Genomic DNA, 7,196 nt, shown 5'->3' on the forward strand with positions numbered 1-7,196 from the left:
TTACATCCTTTCTCTCTCTATCTTCTGCGCCCTCCCTGGTTTCCATGGTGACAGCTGTGCGCTGCAGAAATCACAGTGATCGGAGAATGAGATAGAAGGAGCTTCTCTCTTTTATACATGAACAAATGCACAGGCACGCTGCCTAATGCATGCATATGCACACATGCGCCACATACAATAAATGTAATATGTACAGTGTGTTTGCACAGTCCTCTATTATGGCACACACACACCAGTTTCCTGTGCACGTCTTTGTACATTTAATGAATGTACTTCTTTGCTCACTGTCTCACTGGTCTGTCAGCTGACACGCACACAGACGCATTCAGCCCATGTGTGCAGGCATGTTGCCGGCCATGACTTCCCAGGGTGCCATACCGGTCTGCGAACACACCCAACTGGTTTGGCTTCCGTGTCGCTCTCTGTTAATGCATCAAGCTTAGCAAGAAATCAGATTACTTTTGTTGATGCCCGCTTTGCTGGACAGAGGGGAGAGAGAGACAGAGGGGAGGAGGGAGGGAGTATCAGCTGACCTTGAAAGAAGGACCTCTTGATGGACGGGGAGCGCTGGTCACGTGTGATTGGCTAGTGGAGCATGCCAGTCACAGGCTATTGGCCAGACTCTGCTGTCCATTTGTGGCTCCCCTACCCCCACCCCTGTGTGCTCTCATCGAGGAATTCTCCCATCACTCAGTGATACAGAAGGCTGGGATCAGCAACTTACCCTGCACACACACACACACACACACACACACACACTTAACGCACATTTACACGCACAGACAATCACACATATCCATCAGGGCAGACAATAAAATGCACACATGTGTGTCATATATGCACTCTCACACACATTCATACACATTCACAGTGCTGTGGAAAATCTTTGCGTCTATGTGTAAATTGCAGCTGCAGAATTAGACTTGTTATGGCTTGCTCGGTGCCTGTGCTGTGTGGGATGTGTGAATCTACTCTAATTATGTTCATGCACATGTACTTCAGATTCTCCCTTGCACTATCTTTATATACATAACAGTAAATTATTGTGCAGGCTTTGCTTTTTTAACGTTTGCACTCATAAGAAGAATTCCTTGTCAAACTAAATCTCAGCATCAATCGCAATGCTTCCAAATTTAGTCAATTTAAAATTTGTTTACACTTCATCCACAGTGCTTTTTCTGTATCTGATAGCAAGGGGTGCTGCCAAAATATTCCTTTTTGTGTGATCTGAGAAGAGGTTTTGATGGGGACCGCAGAATTTATACCTGACTTGGATGTTCTCCAGTCTATTTGCTAATAGTTTTATAAAAACACATAAACATGAAAGTAAACTGAGTTTTCCTTTTTGATTTTACTACTATTCGAAGGTTCAGAATAGATTGTAATGCAAAATGTCTTTTTTTCCCCACCCATCTAAGTGTCATGTGGATGTTATGATTTGGACTTGCTTCTTGTTTTTGTGCTTTTATTTTGGTTTCTTTTCCTGTTCCGTTCCACCTCTCCTGCCCCAGATTTACCACGGTTCCCTATCAGTGTTCACCTGTTGCCTATCATCCCCGGTTTTCAGTAATATATACTACTTCTTTTCCCTCGGTCACTTGTTGGTCCATTAACGATACTTACCCTGCTCGTTGTGCCCCTTCTAATTTGTTTCGTCGCTCTCGCCACATCCAGATGGTCCACGTAACATTTTGCTCCTGAAGTTCTCTCGTTCCGACGATAGCCGGCACCTCGCCTGTAACCTCTGCACTCAGTTGACCTGCTGCTCAACGCCATCTCACTGTGTGAGTCCCCTCCAGTCTTGTGTCTGCTACTCCTCTGTGTTCCTTGAACCTGCCTGGTTTTCCGTCCAGCGACCCTTCACACCGTGTGAGTCTTCTCCAGTCTTGTGTCTGCTACTCACTCGAAGCTCCACGCCACTGCCTGGCTAGCTCCTGTACCCCTCACTCTGCCATTCTGCCTTGTCCCCAGCTCCACTCTGCCTGCCTGCCTCGTCCCCAGGCCGTCCTCTTCCTGTCAGGTCCTGAGGTCGTCCTCCCGAGTGGCCTCATCCTGCTGCTCAGCCTCGAGGACGACATCCTAAACAGGTTTTTCTGCTCTTCACCTGGTGCCTAGGCTGTCCTCCCATGCAACCTCCCAGCTCCACTCTGCCAGCCTGCCTCGTCCCTAGGCCGTCTTCCTGATTGACCTCACCAGTTGCCTGTCAGGTCCCAAGGCTGTCATCCTGAACAGGTTCCTAAGCTCTTCACCTGGTGTCTAGGCCGTCCTCCCAAGCAACCCCCCAGCTCCACTCTGCCAGCCTGCCTCGTCCCCAGCTCCACCTAAGTCTCCCCCTGCCTGTCTGATACACCCAAGTGCTGTTGGCACCCCAGTTGCACTCCTGTTGCTTGTACCATTTTCCCCTGCCAATAAAAACTTTCTAGTGTTAACTGAGTCCTGGTTTGCATTTTGGGTTCTAGACCTGTGTGGGCACCGTAACAGTGGAGTCGAGTTTGACAGTTTTTAAAGGCTTGGGCTGACATTATGTTTGTTTTAATTGAAGTAACTTATGGTCCAGTATTCAGTATTTCTAAATGACTGCATTTGCTTCCTGTAGATGTTAAGTATTTAACTGCATGTATCCCCCCAAAACCCTTCACTGTGTGTGCAAAGCAATATAATAGTCAGCCACTGTCCACAAATCAAAGAATAACAGTTTTAATAGAGATCTAATGTCTGGCATAACACTAGGACATTACCATGTTTTCATTAAAGTAGGAGAGTCTCTGATGATTTTGTGTGTGTGTGTGTGTGTGTGTTTGCCCTGTAGTGGGATCCTTGAGGTTTTTGTAATTAATGCTGTGAAAACAAAAGTCTACGTAATGAGGTAGGATGGAAATATCAATTGAATTACTTATTCAAAAAAAAATCATCTTGATGATATTCTCTTGTAACCCATAGGTGCTAATATATTTCTGGCATAGTGAGGTTGGTTTTAAGAGATACTGGAAAACACTTCACAGTGAAATCCTCCGCCTCAGCATTTGGTTTTGAAATATCACGCAGCATCAACAGAATGAGTGTTGTTTATTTGTTTTACAGCTCTGTACAGAAAATTTAAAAATTCAACCATTAGCATTTACCTGTTTATTTATAAATGAATGATGACATCTAAAATAAGATCAGTGAAGGTTTGTACTGATCAATAATCTTTGAGTTTCATTTAAAATTAATGCAGTGGGGCATTAGAGTAGTCTATGATGATAAACAGCACAGCATTTTGATTTGTGATTCAAATACTGTAAACAACACAATAAACACATGGTTTCAGTGTATCAGTCGTTATAAAGGACCAACTCGTAAGCGTGATATGAACAATTATGTCAGATGCTTAAAACAAGTTAAAACTGGATTGGGGATTTGATTCAGTCGACCTGACACCGTCATACCCATGAAATGTGACTGTCACATCCGTGAAGGGTAATTTGCTTCTGGGTTTCAGCCTTTCCCAGGCTGACAGAACCTTCATGTTGCCTGGGGAGAGCATCCCATAGAGGGATAAGCTCAATGGTAACCAGTCACAGCTGCTTTAGGCTGACTTTGACCCCTCATTTCCACACTTACCTGCACAAAGGCCTGACAGTGTCACTCCAGGTTCACCAGGTGAGTCTGGAGGGTTGTTAAGCGAAGCTGCTGCGGTAGTAGCTGTCTTTAAAATACACTCTAGAAGTCTTATTGTTCTTAAAGCAAGAAAGAATGTGTGCCAGTACGACAAAATAATCATCTCGTTTCAAGGATGTTCTTGAATACTAGAACACTCTTTGTCTTACTTGGCAAGTGAGTTTCTACTAAGTGAATTTGCAGTCGACACAAATGGGATTGTTATATCCAACTGGCAATAAGTTTTTATTTGTTGTATAAAAAGCATGTATTTGTAATTCTTATTAATTAGCTTCATGGTAAAATGCAGATGACATTATGACATCAGTATATTTACAGCAGCTACAACATCACTAGTAATTTTGCTTTGTCCATCGTTTCCTACCCCGGGGTTTGTGCCTGAGTAAGGCTGTTGTTGCTGAGGGAGCAGTGACGCCACTGCACAGGTACTCCATGTACTACAGTAGAGCAGGAAATACTTCAGCTATGTAAAACACAGTAAATGACGTGAACATTTTAGCATAGATTATTATCACGGCATTTTTTTGCCTTTATTTAATTACACACAGGGGCATGACGTGCAACAAAGGTCCCCAGCTGGAATCGAACCATGGATACTGCAGTTATGTGGCATGCACCATGTTGAACATGCATTCAACAGTCATACAGGAAGTAATGTATCACCAAGAAAGGAAAGTTGATGATTTTCTCTTGCCTTTTTTTATTTCAACTGAAAAGTCTGTAGCCCTGCGATGGATTGGCGACCTGTCCAGAGTGTACCCCGCCTTCGCCCAATTGCCGGCCGGGATTGGCTCCGGCCCCACCCGTGACCCCGTTCAGCGACTAAGTGGTAGAAAATGAATGAATGAATGAATGAATGCATGAATGAAAAGTCTGTGGCACTTCTGCTCCCATAAATTAAATCCATATACTACTAATTTGTTTTGTCACTTGTGTTTCATTAGAAAATGTAATTGCTGCCTGGACTATGTTCATTGGGAATGTTTTTTTTCCCAGTGGTTGTAGGTTGAAGGTGGTTGGCATCCAACGCACATGAATTTGACACCAGAGACGAGTTCACATCCTGAGGCTTCTAAACACACTGGCTAAGTTGAAGAAGAGTTTAGCATTTGACTAAGCTGATGAGCTTTTGCTAAATTTAACCAGCTGCTTTGAGCAGCTAAACTTTAGCTGCTATAAGCAGATATTGTGTTACAAGAACAAATGTTGATGGGAAGTCAGATATGTTCAGTAGTTGCAGATCAGTTCAGATGGAACATTTTGTGATTTTGCAGATGTATTTAATAATGTTTCCTTATTTGTTTTACTCAAAACATATTGTGTGTTGAGACAGGGTTGAATTTTTGTCATGGAAAATGTAGATGACATTATAATATGTCAAGGTATTTACAGCAGGCACAGTATAAAATCTCAAGTTTTCTTTGGTTTAGTTCTTGTTACTGCAGCAGTTTTCTCTTGGTTTTTCTCGACAGGGAAATGTTTGGATTCCCCGCACATACCATGTTATCATTTTCTTCACATCCATGTAAAACCCAGCTGCTTAGTTTGTTTGTGAATTGTCAAAAGGAGCTCTGGAAAATGTGGGAAACTAGCCGACTCCACAGTAAGCAAGACATAATGTTAAGTGAACTTTTGAGGTGATGTAGGCCTATTTTTAAACTTTGGGCAGAGCTGGTTTGACTAGCGAGCTAACAGAGAGGAAATCTGTGGAGTGCTCCTGCAAATGTGGTTGATTAATAGATTGACAGAAGGACTGACTGTTATTTAACACTGGATGTATGGACAAACTGGCTGTCCTCTACTTCTTCTCCTGTGTGCCTTAACCTCCTACACGTGTGTGAGGCTTGCCAAGCTTTAGAAAAATATTCCAATCTGTGGAGACCTAAATTTCATTTTAACACCTCACTCTCTTTCTGCCACACATACTTTAAATGGACTCCCTGGTTTCGGAGAAGTCACAGCTCTCATGCTGTCCGTGTTTTGTTTTTTTCTGTGCTGCCTTGCCACAATGCGATGACACAAATATGTTAACAACTGTAGTCTGTGTTACAGTGCAACAGTCTGACTCATTCAGACTTTGAAATGACAGGTGTTTTACCCGTGTTTTTCCTGAAAGAATCAGTATCTTTGCAGGACTTTTTGTACACATTATCGCTTCTGCTGTTTATTTGTGCCCTCTTGCTGTTATTTCTTTTGTTTGACGGCAAGTCGTTAATTTACTATTGATTTGTGATGTATTTACTGACTAGAAAACACATTGCAACTTTTGTAAGCTTTTGAAAAGAGTAACACAAACAAAAATGATTATTCTCAGAGTAATTTTATCATTGTGTCTACATGTCAGAGCCGTACTGCTGGAACTAGTTTAAAGTCACCCCTCCCACAGTGAAATCTCTTTTCCACATACATATGATACATGGTTATTAGATTACAGTTCCCTTGATTTCCTCATTTTCTCCTGCAAAACATTCGTAGCAAAAATCAGGTTGAGCATGGCAGGCAGGCTGCTCGTTGTCCTATAGAAAACTATTTGTCATGACCCAAGTAAAGGCATTAAATCAGTCTTGTTCTATATGTGAGTTACACACAGAATGTTTCTTGTCAGGACTTCCAGTGAGAACTGTCCCTCTGACATACAGTAGGCCATAGAAGAAGCTCAGTGTTAAGGTTTAGTCCCCCTCCCCAGGAGGGTGAGGGAGAACTGGGGTTGGACTCAAGATGGCTGACCCAGGTGCTAGTACAAAAAAGGAGGTTTAATGGAATAAAAACAACATGACAACATAACAGGGTTCATAATACATACAACAAGGGAAGGGCAGTGATGACTAAGGAGACCAGGACGGTAAACACACAAACTAACGACAGGAACTAGGATAGCAGAGGATGAAAACGGACAGGTGAACAAAAAAGAACCAACGTAAACAATGTAATCCACAGCACAGGGACTGTCGGCGTGGAAGACAAAGCACTTATTTCTGTATTGCTAACCGCATAATTAGCGTGATAAGGTCAAGCCAAAACGCACAGAGACTGTCAGCGTAGAATATTATACACGTCTTATATATATATATAAATAAATAAAAAAAACTGCGGGTCAAACATAACCTTTATCTTACTTTGGGTAAGTATTGTCCGTTACATATCGCAATGCTGCGGACCTGACACTCAGCCTGACAGGTTAAATACTGCAATCGTGTCATGCTGGATTTACTGTAGATACGATTATGATTTCAAAGAAGCATAGAGTTGCCTATATGTGTGTTCTGTACTGTCCACACACTGTGAGTCAGATTACAGGAAAGTAAAACAGTATAATGTGAGGATATGCTTGAAACTTTGCGTGACTTGTTGTCTGACCCCATCCTGTGATCCGACATCAGGAAGGCGTAGAGAACGGGGGGTTCTAAAGCTAGTCAGACAGTTAAGATGGCGTACGCCTTTACAGAAGCTCTACTTACTGTAGAAAAACTAATTCACTAGCAGGGGCCTGTCCTCAGGGAAGAACATATGCTTATGCACTTTGTGGTTTGGGGGGA

General features: G+C 42.6%; 1 protein-coding gene across 2 annotated transcripts in view; it reads left to right on the forward strand.

The window, feature by feature from the left end:
* The window catches only part of nrg2b (neuregulin 2b), a 50,164-nt gene that overhangs the window by 15,448 nt on the left and 27,520 nt on the right, over positions 1–7,196 (forward strand). The window lies entirely within an intron of this gene.

The sequence above is a fragment of the Monopterus albus genome, unplaced genomic scaffold (genome assembly GCF_001952655.1).
Source record: "Monopterus albus unplaced genomic scaffold, M_albus_1.0 scaffold27.1, whole genome shotgun sequence".
Lineage (NCBI taxonomy): Eukaryota > Metazoa > Chordata > Actinopteri > Synbranchiformes > Synbranchidae > Monopterus > Monopterus albus.